The sequence below is a fragment of the Syngnathoides biaculeatus genome, chromosome 1 (assembly GCF_019802595.1).
Source record: "Syngnathoides biaculeatus isolate LvHL_M chromosome 1, ASM1980259v1, whole genome shotgun sequence".
Lineage (NCBI taxonomy): Eukaryota > Metazoa > Chordata > Actinopteri > Syngnathiformes > Syngnathidae > Syngnathoides > Syngnathoides biaculeatus.
In genome coordinates, this window is record NC_084640.1 from 6679397 (window position 1) to 6704438 (window position 25042).

The following is a 25042-nucleotide window of genomic DNA, read 5'->3' on the forward strand; positions in this document are numbered from 1 at the left end:
TCACAGATTAAGACTTTACACATTGCACCTATGGTAAATACCCACTTGCAATATCAAGCAAATAGAACAAGTTTCAAAATGACACATTGATGAAAACCTGTACAAATTCCAAATTCCAATACCATGCATGAAAAAAGATTCCAAATTAGAAATTTATTAAACTCTGGCAATTTTCAAAAACATACGACCTCTATTTCAAGACATGTGAAATTTAAGATGGACGATCATAATACTACTAAGAAGCAAACCTTACTGCAAGGGAAAATGAAATATGTTCATATTATAAAGAAATAAATTAAATACCTGACTGATTATTCGTACTTGAATTAAAAATTGTATGTATAACAATTTAATAACATTAAGGTATAATGGTTTTGGGTGAAAAGTTTAGCAACTTGCAGGTGTTTGACTCAGTGGCCCATTTCTTTCAGATGAACAGTTTATTTTGATAAGATATGTGTCATAAGGTCAAATCAAAACCCTCAGCTGATATTACTACCTAGACTACAGCAAGTTAGCTGAATGAAGAAGAAACAAATAAACTTTCCTTATTTTCTGCTCACAATGTGAGGTCACTACTTTCCACATCCAGTCATGGAAAAACATGATTAACCACACTTGTTTTTTCAACCTTTGTGGCAAAACAAAAAGGACAAATGTTTGGACGAATAAAATGAGGAGAACAAATATGCCTCACAAGAGTTTAAGAGCTGATACTTCACCATTTTCAGTATTTTTCAAGATAATAAGTGAAAATCACTCAGAATACAACCAAGCTTCTTTGTTTCCTTTCGCCTTTTCCTGTTAGGGGGTCGCGCATCTTTTTCCATCTAAGCCTATCTCCTGAATCTTCCTCTATAACACCAACTGCCCTCGTGTCTTCCCTCACAACATCCATCAACCTATCTTTGGTCTTCCTCTCATTCTTTTTCCTGGGAGCTCCATCCTCAGTTTAATAGTGTGATGTTGTTGTGCGAGAATGGGAACAGGATGTGGAACTGCACTTTTATTTGGAAAGGCAGCACATTCTCTCTCGTTCATTCATTTGTGTTCTTTTCAACGTCATTGATGGTATAAGGAATTGTGTTTTTAAAAAATGTTCATTGTAAGGGGGAAAATGTTGATTTGTTGGTGGAAGATCTGAGAAACACTGGAAGTAAGCTGTGTAATCTATTTTGAAGCCACAGTTATCGTGTGGCGGGAGGAACTACTTCCTCTTGTTTGTGAAACTTCTGGGTGTAAGGTATGCATTTTGTTGTCCTCCACATATTTTGATTGTTTTGTTGTAGAATGTGAATATAAGTTTAAAACGTTTGCAAAGCGGGTGTCGTCACAGAGGCGCAGTGTTGAATAAGTTTAATTGATTTTAAGCATAAACTTGCTAGTTGGAGAGGAGTGGCGAGGTTGCCATGTGTGCGTTGCTGAGCACCATGTGGTTTGTTCAGTGCGAATGAGTGTTAGCAGAAGCCGCGTGGTGACCGTGTTCTTCATGTTGCAGAGTTTTGAGAGTAATTGTGAAATCTGTGAACATCTGTGAATGTTCTCCTTTATAATACAGATATTTGAGTTTATGCAAGTTTTTTTAAAATATTCTTTTCATCTGGTACGATGTGAATCACATGTTATTTGTTTTTCTGATATATTTCCTCTCTTTTTGTCTGCGTGCTTCTACTGCTGCTCTTGTAGGTCTCTCTATGTTCTTGTCTCTTCTGGAAAAAAGTGTTCACTACAGCCATTTCTATCCATTTTGCACAGTCCACCACCATCTGTCCCTCAAAGATCCTTTCCTGGATGCCATACTTAAGGCTCCGTTACACCATGACGTTCTGGTCAACGTCCTCTGAACATTTAATCGTTCTCTTTTTCAGCGTTCTCAAACGCACATGACACATCTGGCGTGTGATTAATGTGTGTCCAACGCATGACTTAACGTGTGTCTAACGCACTAAAAGCGTGTCTTACGCACGAAAAGCGTGTAACAGCAACCAAATAAGATACCCCTAAAAACCATTAGCGTGTCCAAACGCGTCATTGGGGTACGACAAGCGATTTGTCAACATAAGACCAGCGTGTTGAGCGTGTGACCAATGGGTGAATAACGACAGAAAAGTTTTTTGCTGGCGTGTAATTTTTACAGTGGAACCGGCACTAAACCATTGGAAAGTTCATAGTCACTTCAGTTGTTGTCGTGAGTTAGAACAGTGAGCATCATGTTGCCGAGAAGAAAAAAAGTCAGGGCGCGGACTTCAGCAACTAGCGCTGCTAGTAAGAAAGCTAAGCCTCTTTCATCACGAGTAATGTGTTTGGAGGAAAAACAACAGCAGGAGGAAGAGCATGTCCGCGAAGTCACGCACCATGTGACACCCCCTGGGGACCCTAAACGCCTTGCAAACCCCAGTGAGGACGGTCCGACAAAGAGACAAAAGACGCAGAGAAAGGATTGCAGGATCCTGGACCGGGCTGTTTAGGATAGTCTGGTGGAGATTTTCCGTGAAAACGAACTGCTGCTTTCTGGATCTTCCATAGTAGGTGCTCTCTACTGTAGCTTAATGTTAAATGGACTTTGCTTACAAAGCATCGGTTTCTATACCCATATGCATGGAAATTCGGGAAATGCTCGAATGACCCTCAATGGATGCCAAACGGCGTTCGTTTCACTTTAGTTACATGCTGTGTGCGCTTAGGGTATTGTTCAGTGGTCGTTGACAGGTCACCGGTGAGTCGTTCACTGGAAAGCAAACGATTAAGTAACAACCAAGTAAAGCTAGAGTTACGACTGACTAATGATAGCCAAACGTGTGGAACGCTCGGCGAACCTTAGTAAAACCTTCCACAGACGATCTTGAATGTTCTGCCGCATTTAAAATTAAACGTTGATGAACACTGGTCTCGGTGAGAACTTTTGTGCATGTTCATAACTTTTTTTCCGGACCGGCGTTCTCCGCCGATTCCCAGCGATCATTGACGTTCACTAGCATTCAAACAACGCTCTTCTGGAGCTATCTCGGCGACCATGGACGACTACCAACGTTTTCTCAAACGCTATAGAACGCTGACCAGAACGTCATGGTGTGACGGGGCCATTACCCATTACTTCTTCATCCTCCCTGTTTTCCTTTACCAACATGTCCATTACAATCTGCACCAATCACAACTCCTCTTTGTATGGCAGGGCTCGGGAACCTATTTTCTCGCGAGCCATACCTGGCTCTTTTGGTGGTTCCATATGGCTCGCGGGGCCCTCATAATGACATACTGTACATGTGATTTCTGTTGTACAGAGAAGGTTTGTCCTAGTGGGGTTTCCGTCGTTTAGTGTGGGAGGCAACGCAAATGACGTAGAGACAGTTTGGCCTAGTGGGTTGCCGTAATTTTTGCGTGGTAGTCGATGTCCATAGGTCCACAAGGGTCTAACGTTGATTGTGTCAGAACAACTAATTATGGAAATGCTTTTGATAAAGATCTCTCAAAGAAAAAAATATGAGGAGACCTGAAGTTTTCAACAAGACTGGACAGCCTTTGTGGAGATGGAGGGTTCTGCTGTGTGTTTAAATTTCACAGATGGGGAGTATGCCAAAGCATTCATACTCAATGTTGCCAATCAACATTTTGCCAACTTCGCATAAAGACAAGATAATCAAACAAATAAAAGACATGCCTTTGTCGGCTAGAACTGTTCGTCATCCTACCCACATGATGGAAAATCAAATTGAATTATGTTCACGATTAACAGATGGAAATCTCAACACCTGCGTGAAGCTTAATCTGACAATGTATAAAACAGACGATCAAGCCATTAGCAAAACCAGGAAGCACCTCAAGTCGCATTAATGATAAGAAGTGCTTTTGTCATCATTGGTTAGCAAGATCATAATGTTATTTAAAAGAACTTTATTGTACTCTAAAATTGTTAGGTCTACATAAATGCGCAAATACACATGTATTTTGTTTTTTAAATATTGCATGGCTCTTTTGAAATTACGTTTTAAAATATTTGGCATTTATGGCTCTCTCAGTCGAAAAAGTTCCTGACCCCTGCTGTATGGGATGCTCAGAACTAATTCATTTAGTTCCTACTAGAATTTCTCTTTCAACACTAGGTCAGATGCTACCTGTGGGGCAGAGCCGCTAATCACATTATACATAACACCCTCAATTTAAAATGTAAGCCTCACACTCGATCTGATACTCTTTTCACCTCCGTGACATTCTTAGCCAGCTCTTCCTTGAAAATAACCCATACTCCATTTCTCTTCCCATCCACTCCATGGTAAAATAATTTAAACCCTGCTCCTAAACTTCTAGCCTTACTACGTTTCCACCTGCTCTCTTGGTTGCACAATACACACTGAAGAAAATAAGTATTTGAACACCCTGCTATATTGCAAGTTCTCCCACTTAGAAACCATGGAAGGGTCTGAAATTTTCATCGTAGGTGCATGTCCACAGTGAGAGAGATAATCTAAAAAGAAAAATCCAGAAATCACAATGTATGATTTTTTTAAACAATTTATTTGTGTGATACAGCTCCAAAGAAGTATTTGAACCACCACCCCGTGCCTCAGTGGGTTTTCTCTAGGCACTCAGGGCGCTCAACTGGTGGCCGCCGCCTGGCCCTGTTACCTGTCTCCTGGTTTGTGATGGGTTTGGCTCCATGGACATCCGAGTGTATGGCCCTTTAATGAGCCTGGTGCTCAGCGTCCTGGCCGACCTCCTGAAATGTCCAGCCAAGCAGCTCACTTTGGGTGGCCTGAACAGCAGTCAGACTGAGTTTGCATGTTCTCCCCGTACCTGCATGTTTTTTCTCCAGGCACTCCAGTTTCCTCCCACATCCCAAAAATATGCATTAATTGCAGACTCGAAATTCCCCCTCGGTGTGTTTGTGAGTGCGACTGTTGTCTATCTCCATGTGCCCTGCAATTGGCTTGCAACCGTTTCAGGGTGTACGCTCCCTCCTACCCGGTAACAGTTGGGATAGGCTCCAGCAGTCCCATGACCCTTGTGAGGAGAAGCGGCAGAGAAAATGGATGAATGGATATAGGGAACTGCCTGGTTCTCCCCATCAAGAAGTCCAAGCAGTTGCACAGGGAGGTGTTGAGTCCCAGCCATTCTCGTTTGTGGATGAGCTGCTGGGGGATGATGGTGTTGAATGCTGAGCTGAAGTCAATGAACAGCATGTGAGTCTTTGGTCATCAGGTTGGTGAGAGCTGATTGGAGGCCAATGGAGAAGAAAATAAGTATTTGAACACCCTAATATATTTCAAGTTCTCCCACTTCGAAACCATGGAAGGGTCTGAAATTTTCATCTCGGTCCATGTCCACTGTGAGAGAGATAATCTAAAAAGAAAAATCCAGAAATCATAATGTATGATTTTTTAACAATTTATTTGTGTGATATAGCTGCAAATAAGTATTTGAACACCTGTCCATCAGATAGAATTCTGACCCTCAAAGACCTGTTAGTCCAACTTTAAAAGTCCACCTTCACTCCATGTAATATCCTGAATCAGATGCACCTGTGTGAGGTCGTTAGCTGCATAAAGACACATGTCCACCCCATACAATCAGTAAGACTCAAACTTGTAAGGTGAGGAATCAGCCCAGGACTACACGACAGGACATGGTCAATGAACTGAATAAAGCTGGGACCACCGATTCCAAGGTGACTGTTGGTAATACATGAAGACGTCATGGGTTAAAATCATGCATGGCACGGAAGGTTCCCCTGCTGAATCCAGTACATATCAAGGCCTGTCTTAAGTTTGCGGACGACCATTTGGATGATACAGAAGAGTCATGGGGTAAAGTTTTTTGGTCAGATGAGACCAAAATGTAACTTTTTGGTCATAATTCCATCCACCATGTTTGGAGGAAGACGAATGATGAGTTCCATCCCAAGAACACCATCCCTACTGTGAAGCATGGGGTTGATAGCATCGTGCTTTGGGGGTGTTTTTCTGCACAATGGACAGGATGACTGCACTGTATTAAAGAGAGGATGACGATGGCCATGTATTGTGAGATTTGGGGGATTTTCCCTCAGTCAGAGCATTGAATCTGGGTCGTGGCTGGGTCTTTCAACCATGCAATGACCCGAAGCACGCAGCCAGAAAAACCAAGGAGTGGCTCTGTAAGAAGCATATCAAAGTTCTGGCTTGGCCTAGCCAGTCTCCAGACCTAAACCCAAGAGAAAATCTTTGGAGGGAGCTGAAACTCCGTGTTTCTCAGCCACAGCCCAGAAACCTGTCTGATCTAGAGATCTGTGTGGAGGAGTGGGCCCAAATCCTTCCTGCAGTGTGGGCAAACCTGGTGAACAACTACAGGAAACGTTTAACCTCTGTAATTGCAAACATAGGCTACCGTACCAAATAGAAACATTGGTTTTCTCAGGTGTTCAAAGACTTATTTGCAGCTGTATCACAGAAATAAATCATTTCAGACCTTTCCATGAATTCTAAGTGAGAGAACTTGCAATATATATATATATATATATATATATATATCCATCCATCCATTTTCTTTGCTGCTTATACTCAAGAGTATCAGATTGAGTGATGAGACTAAAATTTGAAATTGAGGGTGTTATGTATAATGTGGTTAGCGGCTATGCACCACAGGTAGGATGTGACCTAGAGTTGAAAGAGAAATTCTGGAAGGAACTAGATGAAGTAGTTCTGAGCATCCCAGACAGCGAGAGAGTTGTGATTGGTGCAGATTGTAATGGACATATTGGTAAAGGAAACAGGGGCGATGAAGAAGTGATGGGTAAGTACGGCATCCAGGAAAGGAACTTTGAAGGGCAGATGGTGGTGGACTTTGCAAAAAGGATGGAGATGGCTGTAGTGAACACTTATTTCCAGAAGAGGGAGGAACATATAGTGACGTACAAGAGCGGAGGTAGAACCACGCAGGTAGATTATATTTTGTGCAGACGATGTAATCTGAAGGAGGTTACTGACTGTAAAGTAGTGGTAGGGGAGAGTGTAGCTCGACAGCATAGGATGGTAGTATGTAGGATGATTCTGGTGGTGGGTAGGAAGATTAAGAAGACAAAGGTAGAGCAGAGAACCATGTGGTGGAAGCTGAAAAAGGAAGAATGTTGTGCGGCCTTCCGGAAAGAGGTGAGACAGGCTCTCGATGGACAACCGAAGCTCCCGGAAGACTGGACGACGACAGCCAAGGTGATCAGAGAGACAGGCAGGAGAGTACTTGGTGTGTCATCTGGTAGGAAAGGGGAGAAGGAGACTTGGTGGTGGAACCCCAAAATACAGGGAGTCATAAAAGGAAAGAGATTAGCGAAGAAGAAGTGGGATACTGAGAGGACTGAGGAGAGGCGAAAGGAGTACATCGAGATGCGACGTAGGGCAAAGGTAGAGGTGGCAAAGGCTAAACAAGAGGCATATGAAGACATGTACACCAGGTTGGGCACGAAAGAAGGAGAAAAGGATCTCTACAGGTTGGCCAGACAGAGGGATAGAGATGGGAAGGATGTGCAGCAGGTCAGGGTGATTAAGGATAGAGATGGACATGTGTTGACTGGTGCCGGTAGTGTACTAAATAGATGGAAAGAATACTTTGAGAAGTTGATGAATGAAGAAAATGAGAGAGAAGGAAGAGTTGAAGAGGCATGAGTGAAGGACCAGGAAGTGGAAATGATTACTAAGGGGGAAGTCAGAAAGGCACTACAAAGGATGAAAACTGGAAAGGCAGTTGGTCCTGATGACATACCGGTAGAGGTATGGAAGCAATTTGGAGAGATGGCTGTGGAGTTTTTGACCAACTTATTCAACAGAATACTAGCGGGCGAAAAGATGCCTGAAGAATGGAGGAAAAGTGTTCTAGTTCCCATTTTTAAGAACAAAGGGGATGTTCAGAGCTGTGGGAACTATAGAGGAATAAAGTTGATGAGCCACACAATGAAGTTATGGGAAAGAGTAGTGGAGGCTAGACTCAGGACAGAAGTAAGTATCTGCGAGCAACAGTATGGTTTCATGCCTAGAAAGAGTACCACAGATGCATTATTTGCCTTGAGGATGCTCGTGGAAAAGTACAGAGAAGGTCAGAAGGAGCTACATTGTGTCTTTGTGGATCTAGAGAAAGCCTATGACAGAGTACCAAGAGAGGAACTGTGGTACTGCATGCGTAAGTCTGGTGTGGGAGAGAAGTATGTTAAAATAGTACAGGACATGTATGATGGCAGCAGAACAATGGTGAGGTGTGCCTTAGGTGTGACAGAGGAATTTAAGGTGGAGGTGGGACTGCATCAGGGATCAGCTCTGAGCCCCTTCCTGTTTGCAGTGGTAATGGATAGGCTGACAGATGAGGTTAGACTGGAATCCTCTTGGACCATGATGTTCGCAGATGATATTGTCATATGCAGTGAAAGCAGGGAGCATGCAGAGGAACAATTGGAAAGATGGAGACATGCACTGGAAAGGAGAGGAATGAAGATTAGTCGAAGTAAAACAGAATATATGTGCGTGAATGAGAAAAGTAGAGGGGGAAGAGTGAGGCTACAGGGAGAAGAGATAGCGAGGGTCGACGACTTCAAATACTTGGGGTCAACAATACAGAGCAATGGAGAGTGTGGTCAGGAAGTGAAGAAACGGGTCCAAGCAGGTTGGAACAGCTGGCGAAAGGTGTCTGGTGTGTTATGTGACAGAAGAGTGTCTGCTAGAATGAAGGGCAAAGTTTACAAAACAGTGGTGAGGCCGGCCATGATGTACGGATTAGAGACGGTGGCACTGAAGAAACAACAGGAAGCTGAACTGGAGGTGGCAGAAATGAAGATGTTGAGGTTCTCGCTCGGAGTGACCAGGTTGGATAGGTTTAGAAATGAGCTCATTAGAGGGACAGCCAAAGCTGGATGTTTTGGAGACAAGATTCGAGAGAGCAGACTTCGATGGTTTGGACATGTTCAGAGGCGAGAGAGTGAGTATATTGGTAGAAGGATGCTGAGGATGGAGCTGCCAGGCAAAAGAGCGAGAGGAAGACCAAAGAGAAGGTTTATGGATGTGGTGAGGGAAGACATGAGGGCAGTTGGGGTTAGAGAGGAAGATGCAGGAGATAGGCTAAGATGGCAAAAGATGACACGCTGTGGCGACCCCTAACGGGACAAGCCGAAAGGAAAAGAAGAAGACTCACGAGGGTTGCGGGGAGTGTTGGAGCCTATCCCAGCTGTCAATGGGCAGGAGGCAGTGTACACCCTGAACTGGTTGCCAGCCAATCACAGGGGTTTAGGCTGCTGTAATCCGTGAAAACCCCTTCATCGTTGGCAGGAAGTAGTCCATGATCCTATTGTTACCATTGGGGCTTTTCCATGTCCCGTGACCCTCGTGAGGATAAGACGCTAAGAAAATGGATGGATGGATGGATGGATGGATGGACCACCATTTTTTTAATAATTGCTACACATCTGTGTGGCATGGAGTTAACCAACTTGTGGCACCGTTAAGTTCTTATTCCAAAATTCATTTACATTTCTTAGTTTTGCTTCAGAAACAGCATTTTTGATGTCATCCCACAAATTCTTGATTGGATTAAGGTTCGGGATTTGGGATGTTCCACTCAATGACATTAACTTTGTTGGTTTGGTACCAAGACTTTGTATGTTTACTAGTGAGTTGTGGGGTCATTGAAACACTAACGTGGGTCCCCCCAACTCCTCCCACTGACTTTGAGACAATGTTCTCGAGTTTCACATGTGGCTTCTTTCTTTCTTCTTTGTTTATTCGTTACACCAGCATAAGTGCCTCAATCACTTCTGGTTACAGTGTTCGTTTGTCAAATGACTTTCAAGATAAAAGATCAGACAATAACCGTAGCCAAAACATTACAGTATACATTTATCGCTTCCTAGCCATGATATGCAGACACGATCTTGCCGTCCAGAACAAACACATGTTCGGCGTGACATCAGTGAAAAGTATCTTTTGGCTGGCAACCACTTCAGGGTGTACCCCGCCTCCTGCCTGTTGACAGCTGGGAAAGGCTCCAGCACTGCCCGCAATCCTCGTGAGGATAAGCGACAAAAGAAAAGTGATGGATGGACACATTTTTGTTGTCGTTTTATTGTTTTTTTTCCCCATTTTAAATGTTTCATCTTTTTGTATTGAAGTCTTTTTAAAGCCTTTTATGTAAAGCATAATGAGTTACCTTGTGTATAAAATGCGCTATACAAATAAATTTGTTTTGCTTTGCATTATACTGTGTATTCTGAAACAGTACCCAGCGGCTGAATGGCGACCAGTTCAGGGTGTGGTCAGCCTTTCACCCAAAGTTAGCTTGGATAGGCTCCACTGCCCTGTGACCCTATCCAGCATAAGCAGTGTTGAAAATAGATGGATAGTGGATGGATATTTTGAAATGTACAAGTATTAAGGCTTTAGTTTGACTGTTTTGATGTCCTAAGTTTAAGAAGTGAGAGACTACAAATTGTTTATTGGTGTTAAGCTAAAATATCCTGATGGTTGCATTAATTACTTATTATAATCACATACCTGTAGTTGCTTATTTCACTACGGGTGGTGACTGGGATTTTTTTTGTCCAGATCCTGTACAACTAATGATGAATGGAATTTCTTTTGTATAGAACATCTACCTAATGTACTCAAAGTGCTTTAACAGTGTGTCCACATCCACCTACTGATGACACAGTATCAGGAGCAACTTTGGGGTTCAGTGTCTTGCTCAAGGATACTTGTACTGTACATGGTTAAGGAGGCTGGGGATCAAACACACAACCTTCGATTTTAGAAATGACAACCCTACCACCTGAGCCATACGTCCCTGACAACAACAGACTGTCAGTGCAGTTTTGTGAGCGTAAAGAGATTTTCCTCATTTCTATAACAACTTGAAAAAAAATCAAACAAGCCAACTTTTGCATAGAGACTGTTTTTATGATTAAATCCCTTTTCTGATTTTAGGACTCCACAATTTCTGGAGTTGGAAAAGATCCAACATCTCAGTTTGCTTTGTCTTGACATTGTTATATCAAACCAATTTCAACAATATGTTTTTCATATCCCAGGCACCAACAGTTCCATTGATACTGTAAGATAAATATCATTATAATTGAATTTGAGTACCACCGTCATTTATTTTTATATTCATGTTCTTTTTGTGTTATTTCAAACTTTCCATTGCGATTGTAACAGATCTTCATATGTGTCATCATACTGATCATTTAAATGCTTTCCTTCACTGGCAAAATCCTTTCAAATTAATTTTAGCATCTCAGAGACCACAGAAAATTATTGACATCCTCACAGTAATAGGTGTGAGTGGGTTGCAAGTAGCTGTGATTAACTAGCAACAGCTGGTGTGAGCCAGGCTTTTTGAGGCAAATCTGAGTGCAAAGAAGGCTTGATACCAGTTTAACTTTTCAGTGAGGTGATGTCCTTGACGTGCACTAATCTTGTTTGGACTTTAAATGAATGTCATGTTTTGCTAAGTGTTTATCAGACAGAGAAGCATCTATCAATACTGCAACAATCTGTTGTCTGGGTGGACAGTGTTCATGCTTATTAAATAATTTTTGCCTTCTTAATATTTGTTTTCAAAATATAATATTGAGTTAAAAATATATATATTCATATCAGTTTAAAATTTCCAGTAAAAAAAAAACTAAAACTGTAACAATATAAAAGTCAAGGTGCTGGGACACAATGCATTAGTGAAAACCCCTACACTCCATCTTATGAAACGTAACTGAAAATTTTCAGATAGGCTTTGCTTCTCAGACTCTAATATTTATAGGCAATCATATATGTACGTAAAGGTGTTTACACCAATTATAACATTATTACATTACATACATTTTAATCTACTGTTTTCTTAGAATCAAAACATTGTCAGAGTAACCACATTTTCTCAAAAGATTTTTTGACATTATTACTATTTTAAATCACTTTACTCTTTACGATATAGTGCTTTAGTATAGTATAGTAGTGCATAGTATATTCCTGTATAGTACTATAAAACTTTTACTGAATATGAAAATATATTTGAATTACATTAGACCACTTTAAAAAGTTGAAAAAAATGCTTACCTTGATTATCTTTTTTTCCTCTCAGAGAATCTTCTATTGGTCTAATTGAATATTCTTGCAAAAGCTGAACATGAATGCATTTTTCCTGTCGGAAGCAACGTTCATTGTCCCTTAGAAATGGGTCCAGTTTCGCAGCCATTCAAATTAATGATACTTCTCTCAAAACCTTTTGTTTCTACCTGCCCTTTCTTTTCCATTTGAATAGTAAACACGAACAAGCGCCTCTGCCTCTATTAACTTCCCACAGTTGCTCTTGACCAAGTGTTTGTAGAGATAAATTCCTTTTAGTGATTGATTACCCTAGGCCTTAGGAGGTTCAAAGCCGGTCATGTACAATTTCTGGACATAGGTCATCTCCAGTAACCTGGGCCCTGAACTGACATTATACTCTGAGCCAGATGTCCCGAGCTACTCTTTGTTACCTAAGGACACACTCGTGAACAATTCCCACTGCAAACTGTTAATGGTGATAGTTTGAGAAGTAAATCAAAGTTAAGAGTGCACGTTGCTTCACAAACCTACGAGTCATGTCATGATAAAAAGAAGATACCATGAAATGCTTCAATGCCTTAATTTAAGTCAGCTAACAATGTTTTTCTATTTTTGAACAGGAATGGGAAGATTCAAAGTGTAGCGGCTCTCTATATAAAATACTTCGACGAGGTAGCCACCTGAGTTCTTTCCTCACTCCAAAGTAGTAAACTAATAAATTAACTCTATAGTAATTACTCTAAATATCTATTACAACTTTACTATTTACTTGTGCATTTAATTCTCAATCAAAAAGTCTCTGAAATAATATTTCCCTTGTGAGTAAAGGTTAACTAATGTAGATAACCCATCTATCATATAAACTCCCCACTTCTAACTGTCTTGCCGATAGTCAAATAATACACGTGGTTATGTAACAAAAAGTGTGAACATTTAATAACAAAATAAAGGATGGAAAATCAAACATGAATACACAAGTCACATAAACAAAGTCATTATAACAGGTACACAATGCACACATGCTAAGCTAAGGGCCCAAACAAATGAATATACCTGGCAAGCAAACGAAATTCAAACCCCAATGTCACTGCGGTGCTTCCCAAGGCAGGAGTGAAGAAAGGTGAAGGTGGTTTTTCCTCTGTTCGGCGTCCTCACGGTCCACACTATCCCAGTTAAACTTTCAACAGTCCTTGTCGAACACGTCAATCAACTTTTGATAAATATCCACCGTTCACTTTCTTTGTCCTTTTGTTGCCCTCCAACAACCACTTGTACCTTGCACTCCATTGAGCCTTTTTTTTCTCTCTTTTCCCGCATCTCCTCAACACGTCACTTCCTCTTCTTCTTAATCAATGGTTACAACAATAAAATGACAAACAAAAGTATTTCTTTTGCACAAATGAATCAAACACATTTAAATACAAATCCCTCCAAAAGAAAATAAAGTAAGCACACACAGTTTAACAGATATTCCACCACATTGCAGAAAGAAAACCTATAACCTAATTGCTACTCTCGCATACTGAAATTTTACCTGTACCAACTTTTAACCGGGTTACAAAAGCAAATTAAAAAAAATGTTTACACAAATCTAGGTGGCTTCATTGTGCTTCTCTGAAGTCAGAAATTAAGCAAGAAAGGAGACGGGTATCAAAGTCGCTACTTCTGTTGGTACTAACCAATTTCGCAAAATCAAATGGTACCATGTTAAAGAACTTAAATGCATCCTTTTTACTCTGCAGTCGTGGAAAAGTTGGTCATTTTGCATGGGACAGTTGAACACAGCAAAGCATATGAGGGTAATCTTTTTTTTTTCCTTTTGGCTTGTCCCATTAGGGGTCGCCACAGTGCGTCATCTTTTTCCATGTGAACCTATCTCCTGCATCTTCCTCTCAAACACCAACTGCCCCAATGTCTTCCCTCACAACATCCATCAACCTTCTCTTTGGTCTTCCTCTCTCTGTCTCTCTCTCTTCCCTAGCAGCTGCATCCTCAGACCCTTTTATCAATATACTCACTCTCTCGCCTCTGGACATGTCCTTACCATCAAAGTCTGCTCTCTTGTCCCTTGTCTCCAAAACATTCTGCCACCTCCAGCTCTGCTTCCTGTCATCTCTTCAGTGCCACCATCTCTAATCCATACATCATGGCTGGACCCATCACTGTTTTATAAACTTTGCCCTTCATCCTAACAGAGACTCTTCTGTCACATAACACACCAGACACCTTCTGCCAGCTGTTCCAACCTGCTTGGACCCGTTTCTTCACTTCCTTACCACACTCACCATCAGTGATAGGAATAACCACTTCCTGGTCCATCACACTTGCCTCTTCTACTTTTCCTTCTCTCATTTTCTTCATTCATCAACTTCTCAAAATATTCTTTCCATCTATTTAGTCCATTACTAGCACCACTCAATACATTTCCATCTCTATCTGTATTCAACCCTTACCTGTTGCACATCCTTCCCATCTCTATCCCTCTGTCTGAGCAACCTGTAGAAATCCTTTCCCCCTTCTTTCGTGTCCAACATGGTGTACATGTTGTCATATGGCTCTTCTTTAGCTTTCGCCACCTCTACCTTTTGCCCTTCGTCACATCTCAATGTATTCCTTTCGCCTCTCCTCAGTCCTCTCAATGTCCCACTTTTTCTTCGCTAACCTCTTTCCTTGTATGACTTCCTATATTTTGAGATTCCTCCACCATGTCGGCTTCTACCCTTTCCTACCAGAAGACATCCAAAGTACTCTCCTACCTGTCTCTCTGATCACCTTGGCTGGAGTAGTCCAGTCTTCCGGGAGCGCCTCCTGTCCATCAAGAGCCCGTCTCCCCTCTTTCCAAAAGGCTGGACAATATTCTTCCTTTCTCAGCTTCCACCACATGGTTGTCTGCTCTACCTTTTTCTTCTTAATCCCCCTCCCCCACCTCAACCAGAGTCATCCTACACATCACCATCCTATGCTGTCAAGCTACAGTCTCACCTACCACTAATTTACAGTCAGTGACCTCCTTCAGTAGGCATCAGTCCATCCATCCACAAAATGTAATCCCCCTGCGTGCTTCTACTTCCGATCTTGTTGGTCACCCTATGTTCCTGCCTCTTCTGGAAAAAAGTGTGCGCTACTCCCATCACATTTTTTTTGCAAAGTCCAAAAGCATCTGTCCCTCAAAAATCTTTTAGTCGATGCCGTACCTACCTATCACTTCTTCATTGCCTCTATTTTCTTCACGAACATGTCCATAACAATCTGCACCAATCACAACTAACCCTTCCCAAGTTTCCAACCTGTTCAGCGGTATATTGTGATATACGGTAACAAAAGCCACACTGAGATCCAACAAGACCAAACTTGACACCTTTCTTTAGTCAGTATTTAATCTTATATCATTGAGCACTTTGTCAAGAGCAGATTCGGTCCTGTGATAAGTTTGGAAACCTGATTTAAATTGTTTTTAATTCAAGAAATTGCTAAGTTGATTAAAAATGATTTCATCAACAATCTTGACTATGAAAGGGAGATGAGAGATGGGTCTATGGCTTGCTAAAAGGGAAGCGTCCAATGCTCTGTTTTTTAGAAGAGGTTTAACAGCAGGTACTTTCAAACAGATATAAGCGTTCATCAAAAGAATCCCACACCGGATTGGTCACGCCCCGGGTTAACAATGCCCGCCCCTGGCACCGTTAACCTGCAGGGCATCGGTGGAAAATCAGCTACTGTGGGTTGAAGACAAAGAAGAAGAGAGAAGCGGATTGTCAGTAGAAGAAGAGGAATGCAGAGAGCCTACAACTGAGTGTAGGGAATTTGAATGTTGGGGCTATATATTGTGAATCCAAGAGAGCTGGTGGAAAGGTAGTCAAGCGAGATGTTTAGGGTGAGGGTTTACATTATTTTGCCATGGAGTAGATAGGAAGAGAAATGGAATATGGGTTATTTTCAAGGAAGCCAAGAAAGTCTTGGAGGTGAAAAGAGTATCAGATTGAATGATGAGGCTGAACCTTGAAATTGAGGATGTTATATACTGTAAAATATGGTTAGTGGCTATGCCCCAAAGGTAGGATGTGACCTACAGTTGAAAGACAAATTCTGGAAGGAACTAGATGAAGTAGTTCTCAGCATCCCAGACACAGCCAGAGGTGTGATTGGTGCAGATTGCAATGGACATATTGCGGAAGGAAACAGGGGCGATAAAGAAGTGATGGGTAAGTACGGCATTCAGCAAAGGAACTTTGAGGGACAGATGGTGGGTGACTTTGCAAAAAGAATGGTAATGAGGGTACTGAACACTTTTTTCCAGAAGAGGAAAGAACAGATGGTGACGTACAAGAGCGGAGGTGGAAGCATGCAGGTGGCTTACATTTAGTGCAGACGATGTAATCTGAAGGTGATTACTGAATGTAAGGTAGTGGTAGGGAAGAGTGTACCTCAACAGCATAGGATGATGGTGTGTGGGATGACAGTGGTGGTAGGTAGGAAGATTAAGAAGACAAAGGTGGAGCAGAGAACCATGTGGTGGAATCTGAGAAAGAAAGAATGTTGCGCAGCCTTTTGGTAAGAGATGAGACAGGCTCTTAGTGGACTGGAGGAGCTCCCGGAAGACTGAACTACTACAGCCAAGGTGATCAGAGAGACTGGCAGGAGAATACTTGGGGTGTCTTCTGGTAGGAAAGGGGAGGAGACTTGGTGGTGGAACCCCAAAATACAGGAAGTCATACAAGGAAAGACGTGAATGAAGAAGAAGTGGGACACCAAGAGCACTGAGAAGAGATGAAAGGAATACATTGAGATGTGACGTCGGGCAAAGGTATAGGTGCCAAAAGCTGAACAAGAGGCATATGATGACATGTACACCGGGTTGGACAAAAGAAGGAGAAAAGGGTTAGGGCCAGACAGATGGATTAACATGGGATAGGGAGGATGTGCAGCAGTTAAGGGTACTTATAGCCCAAGTGTCATCCCTATAAACATTCTAAAATATTGTAATGAAAAATACATATAACATTATTCACTTCAATGTCTATACAAAAAAATTAATGTGAGCAGAGAGCGCGTCATCCATGCGCAAAGTTGCAGAAGTGTCATTCCATGATATCCAAGTAAGTTGGTTTCATCCTCCGTCCGTGACGTCACCCGGATATTCGCCAATAAAAACACGTGGTGCACCCTAACTATGGGAGACAAACGCGCTCCTTCTGATATGGAAGCTCTTTTCAAAAAGGAGAACAACACACAACCGAGTGAAGTTACCGGAGCAATATTACACAATTGTTTCGAGCCCTCGGGGCAATATTACACTATTGTTTTGAGCCATATTCAGATGATATGCAATCACGGCCAAACCGCATCCCTGTCCGAACCACTTCCGCGGCAGAGATGAGCCATCACACCTCATCACAGCCGGCCGGTGTGGCTAATTGACGGAGCCGAGCCGTGCTGCTTTAGGGGGTTGTTCACAGACGCTGCAGTACGCAATGAGCAACACAGTTGAGGCGGGTCGCTTTACTACAGTGAGGCATTCTCGGCTGGGTTTTTCAGAGCCGCCCCCGTCCGCAAAGCCCGACGGGCAGCCTTCGCAGAAGCCGTGACCACCGAACGCAGCACCTCAGCCGGGGTGTCTGATTTTCGGCGCCATGGTGGCATATAATGGAGCCGAGCCGTGCTGCTTTTAATGGGTTGTTCATAGCTGCCGCCGTACTCGATGAACACCGTTGAGCCAGGGCGCATTTCTGCACGACGCGGCTCAGTGAAGCATTCTTGGCTGGGTTCTTCAGATTCACTGCGGTCCGCGCAGCAGCCCGACGTCGTCCGACGCGCATATCGACATATTTCGTACGTGGATCTTTTGTTACGTTGTTAGAGACTGATTACGTGGTCTGACCCAAACTATTATTTTTTTTTTAGTAGCTGTTAGTAACTGCTACACACCTACCTGGAACCCACGGAGATCTCGTCCTCTGCACCCGTCCAATCAATTTTTCACAACGAACCGGGTCTCTTACAAACTTATGAAGGGTAAATCCATTCTCCCGAGTGTTCAAGCAATGTTATGAGCTGGCAGTTTGGCTGGCACGAAGGAACAATGAGCTACCTTCCCGGAGGTAAAACTAATGGAAACAAATGAGTCCATTTGGGGTCGCTGCTGTCCTTTACATCACTTCCTGCTTCTTCTCGAAAACAAATCCATTGAGAGGATTTTCGTGGCGGGAGTTACAAAAAGCTGTGTACGTCAAAATCATGTTTTGTGGTGAAAAAACACATGGGCCCATATTGGCTGACATTTTTTCATTAATAACGTACTAAAAATCATCCATTTCATGACAGTAGCCCTTTAAGGATAGAGATGGAAATGTCTTCACTGGTGCGAGTAGTGTGCTAAACAGATGTAAAGAATAATTTGAGAAGTTGCTGAATGAAGAAAATCATAGAAGAAAGAGTAGAAGAGGCAAGTGTTCTGGACCAGGTAGTGGCAAAGCACTTAAGAGGATGAAAAATGGAAAAGCAGTTGGTCCTGATGACATGCCCGTGGAGTGTCACGCGCATGCGACAAGGGGTTGGCCCCCACCCCAGTCTGTCTGGTGGCTGTCCAGGCAACCCAAATCGAGGAGCTTGGCTGAGTAGGTCAGGAGGTTGGCTAGGATGCCAAGCACCAGGGTCGCTACAGGGCGGATCTCCAGGAGGAGGGTCCCAATGGCAAAACAAGAACCAAACAGGAGCAGGTGACAGCTGCTGACGAAACCCCGCCGAGGCATGGTTGAGAGGCGGCGGCTGCTGCTGCCGGTCCAGCACCGGCGAGGCATGGTCAAGAGGTGGTGGCTGCTGCTGCTAGTCAAGCACCGCTGAAGCATGGGCAAGAGGCAGCCGGGGCGTGGGCTCCGCCGAAGCATGGGTGAGAGGTGGCTGGGAGGCGGGCGCCACCAAGGCATGAGCGAAAGCCGGTATGGGTGCGGGGGCTGCCAAGGCAGGAGCAGAAGGTGGCTGAAGCACGGGCGCCCCCGATGCATGTGCAAGAGGCAGCCAGGGGTCGGGCGTCACCAAGGCATGAGCAAGATGCGGCTGGGGGTCAGGCACCGCCACGACTTGAGCAATAGGCGGCTGGGGGTCAGGCGCCGCTGCGACATGAGCAAGAGGCGGCTGGGCGAAGACATGAGCATGAGGCGATTGGGAGTCAGGGAGTACAGATAATGAGGGGGGAGGACTTTGAATGTTGTGACTGACAGGAAAAGCTCAGGAGTTAGTTGACATGATGATTAGGAGAAAGGTTGATGTTTTGTGCATCCAAGAGAGCAGGTGGAAAGGTAGTATGGCTAGAAGTTTAGGAGCAGGGTTTAAATTATTTTATCATGGAGTAGATGGGAAGAGAAATGGAGTAGGGCTTATTTTAAAAGAAGAGCTACCTAAGAATGTCTTGGAGGTGAAAAGAGTATCAGATCGAGTGATGAGGCTGAAATTTTAAATTGAGGGTATTGAGTATAATGTGATTAGCTGCTATGCCCCACAAGTAGGATTTGACCTTGAGTTGAAAGAGAAATTTTGGAAGTAACTAAACGAAGTTGTCCTGAGCATCCCAGAGAGAGAGAGAGTTGTGATTGGTGCAGATTTCAATGGACATGTTGGCGAAGGAAACAGGGGTGATGAAGAAGTGATGGGTAAGTACGGCATTCAGCAAAGGAACTTTGAGGGTCAGATGGTGATAGACTTCGCAAAAAGGATGGGATTGGCAGTAGTGAACACTGATTTCCAGAAGAGACAGGAACATAGAGTGACATACAAGAGCGGCGGTAGGACCACGCAGGTGGATTATATTTTGTGCAGATGATGTAATCTGGAGGAGGTTACAAATTGTAAGGTTGTGGTGGGAGAGGGTGTAGCTTGACAGCATAGGATAGTGGTGTGTGGGATGACTCTGGGAGCAGGTAGGAAGATTAAGAAGACAAAGGTGGAGCAGAGAATCAGGTTGTGGAATTTAATGAAGGAAGAATGCCGTGCGGCCTTTCAGAAAGAGGTGAGACAGAATGGACAGGAAGAGCTCCTGGAAGACTGGAATACTACTGCCAATGGACTCAGAGAGGCAGGCAGGAGAGTACTTGGGTACTGGTAGGAAAGAGGAGAAGGAGACTTGGTGGTGGAACCCCAAAATACAAGAAGTCATCCAAGGAAAGAGATTAGCGAAGAAGAAGTGGGACATGGAGTGGATGGAGGAGAGGCGGAAGGAATGCATTGAGATGCAACGTAGGGCAAAAGTAGAGGTGGCGAAGACTAAACAAGAGGCATATGACGGCATGTACACCAGGTTGGATACAAAAGAGGGTGAAAAGGATCTTTACAGGTTGGCCAGACAGAGGAATAGAGATGGGAAGGATGTACAGCAAGTAAAGGTGAGGTATCTAAGGATAACGATGGAAATATGTTGACTGGTGCCAGTAATGTGCTAAGTAGGTGGAAAGAGTACTTTGAGAAGTTAATGAATGAAGAGAATTGTAGAGAAGGTAGAGTCAAAGCGACAAGCGTGAATGACCAGGAACTGGCATTGATTAGTAAGGGAGAAGTTAGAAAGGCACTGAACAGAATGAAAAATGGAAAGACAGTTGGTCATGATGACATACCAATGCAATTTGGAGAGATGGCTGTGGAGTTTTTGATCAACTTATTCAATCGAATACTAGCCAGAGAGAAGATGCCAGAAGAATGGCGGAAAAGTGTGCTCGTCCCCATTTTTAAGAACAACGGCGATGTTCAGAGCTGTGGAAACTATAGAGGAATGAAGATGATGAGCCACATAATGGGGTCATGCTGAGAAAGAGTACCACAGATGCCTTATTTGCCTTGAGGATGCTCGTGGAAAAGTGCAGAGAAGGTCAAAAGGAGCCACATTGTATCTTTGTAGACCTAGAGAAAGCCTATGACAGAGTACCAAGAGAGGAACTGTGGTACTGCATGCGCAAGTCTGGTGTGGTGAAGAAATATGTTAGAATAGTACAGGACATGCAGAACAGCGGTGAGGTGTGCCGTTGGTGTGTCAGAAGAATTTAAGGTGGAGGTGGGACTGCATCAGGGATCCGCGCTGAGCCCCTTCCTGTTTGCGGTAGTAATGGATAGGCTGACAGATGAGGTTAGATTAGAATCCCCTTGGACTATAATGTCGCAGATGATATTGTGATCTGCAGTGAAAGCAGGGAGAAGGCGGAGGAACAATTAGAACGATGGAAAGGAGAGGAATGAAGATTAGCCGAAGTAAAACAGAATATATGTGTCTGAATGTGAGGGGCGGAGCAGGAGGAGTGAAGCTTCAGGGAGAAGAGATAGCGAGGGTGGATGACTTCAAATACTTGGGATCAACAATAGAGAGCAATGGGGAATGTGGTAAAGAAGTGAAGAAACGGGTCCAAGCGGGGTGGAATAGTTGGCGGAAGGTGTCTGGTGTTCTATGCGACAGAAGAGTCTCCGCTAGGATTGAAGGGCAATGTTTATAAAACGGTGGTGAGGCCATGATGTACGGATTAGAGACGGTGACACTGAAGAAACAACAGGAGTTGGGGTAGCAGAAATGAAGGTGCTGAGGTTCTCGCTTGGAGTAAACAGGTTGGATAAAATTAGAAACGAGCTCATTAGAGGGACAGTCAAAGTTGGATGTTTTGGAGACAAGGTGAGAGAACAGATTTATAGATGGTTTGGAAATGTTCAGAGATGAGAGGGTAAGTATATTGGTAGAAGGGTGCTGAGGATGGAGCTGCAAGGCAAAAGAGTGAGAGGAAGACTAAAGAAAAGGTTGATAGATGTTGTGAGGGAGGACATGACAGTGGGTGTTCAAGAAGAAGATGGACGAGATGACACGCTATGGCGACCCCTAACGGGACAAGCCAAAAGGAAAAGAAGAACAAGAATTAATCATGACAACAATAATCTTTGGGACACCTTAAACTAAAAAGATATTCAAGGGAGCTAAAATCACTCAGTATAATTTCTTTACACTGAAATAATGACTTAAAAATAACAGCAATATCCCCATTTGGCACTTTCACGTAGTGCAAGCCAGCCGGATTCCTTGGTAACTTTTTCATTTCATCACACATAGTCTATAAAATGAGTTGTAATCACATCATTAATCAACAGTGATTTATTACCCAGTGACCTGACATTAAAAAGAGCTTGTCTTGGGGAGATAACAGGAGACAATGGTTTTATAGATTCACATTTTATCCTCACTAACTTTGAAGTTCTATTTTTTAACCCATATCTCTTTGATTAACTTTATGTACCTGGTAATTACTGTACAGAGATTAAAAATACCTGATCTACATAAGGATCTGACTTATTCTGGAAAAGACCCTGCATATGTCAGATAGATAAGATACTTTATGAGTGGAGGAGGGGCCTTTTCGATCTCAGTGGGCAGTGGTTTCAGGCAAGGGCGAATGTGAGGAGGAACTTGGCATCGTGTGGGCTCGAGTCCAACATTACCAATGGGTTGTTTTCACATGACGTCACCAGTTGGGCTGCCTCGAACAGCGACCATTTTCGATCCCTGAGCTTCCGTTACTCATACATAGGCAAGGTGGACGACATTCTGTTTCTAACTGCATTGATTGAAGACCCGATTGACAGTACATCAAGCCCAGACTGATTAAAAGGATACGTGGCATACACATATCATGGGACTCAGGACTGTGTCACAAAGGTGCAGTATTGTGCCCTTGAGCTTTTACTCTATGTGAAAGAACTCACGAAGGAGGAACACTTACATGTATGCTAACACGGAAAACGAAAGACGGTGGAATATTATTTATATCATACTTCATTTATTCAATCATTTTTCAAAAAGTAAAACCTGTAAATTAGTTCACTACAAGCAAAGTTAAATGTTTATTTGTTTAAAATTTGATGACAATGGCAGAAAGACAAAAGAATAAACAGATGTAGTATTTCACAAAATTCTGTAATCTTTCAAGTGACTAACAAAAAATGATCTTAACTGTAATGTTGGCCTTCTGAAAAGAGTATCGATTAAGCTTGTTAGCTTAGCTCGGTGACACATCAGCACAATGGAGGTTGAGACCGGGTAGCGGGACAGCAGCGTCGGGCAATCGTCCACAAAGCCAAGTCTCTGTGAAGCACTAAGCTGCAGGACGTCCAAAGTCTTTTGTCTGAAGCGTTAGACAATGTCCCCGCTTATGCAGCCGGACTTGGTGTACTGGATTGCAGCGCTTTGAACAGCGCACCAACTGATAACTCTGGAAAAAGCTTCAGAGAATGGATAGGTTTCTGATGACGTCACCATAGTCCCAGGAGTCCCTTGTCCGCCATTTTGACTGTCTGAAGCAAGTTAGCGTCTATGTCAACAAACCAAGCAAGCCCTTTTCATTCGATAATAATGGGCCACACATGCCTAGTTTGGGGATGTACTGAAACAAACAGGTAGTATTTTGATATTCCAAAGGTTGTTGTCAACCAGGGAAGTAAAACTAAGCGTCGACCACCAAGCAGGAGTTCTTCCTGATCCAACAAAGAGACACTATAAAGTTTGCTTGGATAATTTCGTAACACGTAATGTTTTCAGTTAAATACTTGAGGCAACAAGGAATGAATAAATTGTGTACTACACAAAGGTATGACAGAGAATTCTTTATTCTAAAGACTTAAAGATAAAAAAAATCGACTTACATTTGGAAGTGCAAAGGGCCGTAACCAGTGAGACCTCTCTTCTATAACTGTCTTGCTATCCCGTAATTTTACTGATGCCGCGACTGCAAAAAGGGCAGCCATGTGTGAACACACTTCTCCAAGACCAGCCATATAAATACCATGACCAGAGAGAACGCAGCCATCTTTTTGGGATATGAACCAGGGATGTAGTAGTGGATCGGTAGACCTCTGACAATGTCTTACTCGAGCCGTCAATACACACTGATTACCGATCACCCCCTGCCGTACATCTTGAACCCACCCACTTACAAAGTCATTGTAGACTTGTAGAGACTTGTAAGCCTTTAGTTCATCAAGGGTGTATGCGCTCTCAGAATTCATGAAATAGTTAACGATATTGGATATGTAACGTCAGGGTAGCCTTGCACATTGTCACTCCAGTCGCTTGCTTGAAATTCATATGGATCTTTCCCGCCCATGTCCTTCAATTTCTCCACGTATCTGGCTCTGTTTAAAGCATCAAACATGTTTTTGTCCATTATGTTTGCATTTGCTTCAAACGATGTCATAACTTTTACACCAAACATAAAATTTAACGATAGAAAAAAACTTCACACTTCACCATTCACCTATGGTCTCTGAACTCTAAGACAAACAGTATGGCATCTGTTGCAAGGCATGATGGGTAATCGGAAACCTATCAATTGGTGAGAGTTGTCGAAAAAAAAGTCAGAAGAAAAGTCAGAAGAAGACTCTGATTGTTAGCAAGTTCTCTCTTGTGTACTTGAGACGAGACGCCCATGAAACACAAAAGCACAAACAGTAACCAAGAGTATTCAATAGACTTCCACACTGGGTACGCGTTGGGTAGAGAGGTTAAATGGCGGCGTGCAGTGGTGTGTGGCTAATTCAACAACCCATAGTTTTCACCCTATCCATCAGATCAGACATTGCATTTCAGCTAGGAGAGAGTTAGTTTTGCGTCAGGCTTGGCTCCAATGGGCAGGGAGAGGTGTGGAAACTTTAAAGTGCTGACTCATCTCATTTGTCATTTGCTTCTCCGATTGTTTGGATGACCCTAATGAGTCGATCTGCCCCTTGTCTCTCCTTATCTCTTGTTCCTCTGATTGTTTTAGGACAACTTCATCATTTTGTCTTTTAGTTGTATACACATTTCGACCATTTTCTTTTTGGGCAGTTGAATGACGTTCACAGTAAAAAATGTTGGCTGCCAATACCTTAACTCCTTCTCTCTTTAGACAGAAACCGTCTGCCTAATAAAGGTGTCTGCACTCCCAAAAAGTAGAGAAATCATCTTTGAAATTCCTGAATAGTGCAGTACACTTCGCTTGACCGCT

The 25042-nt window shown here is 43.0% G+C and overlaps 1 long non-coding RNA gene across 2 annotated transcripts in view; it reads left to right on the top strand.

The window, feature by feature from the left end:
• The first annotated feature begins 1185 nt into the window (after nt 1-1185).
• LOC133514522 (uncharacterized) overlaps nt 1186-25042 on the top strand; it is a 37916-nt gene continuing 14059 nt past the window's right edge. For both annotated transcript variants that reach the window (XR_009798815.1, XR_009798819.1), the window contains exon 1: nt 1186-1243. This is a non-coding gene — a long non-coding RNA (uncharacterized LOC133514522). The remainder of the gene's footprint in view (nt 1244-25042) is intronic.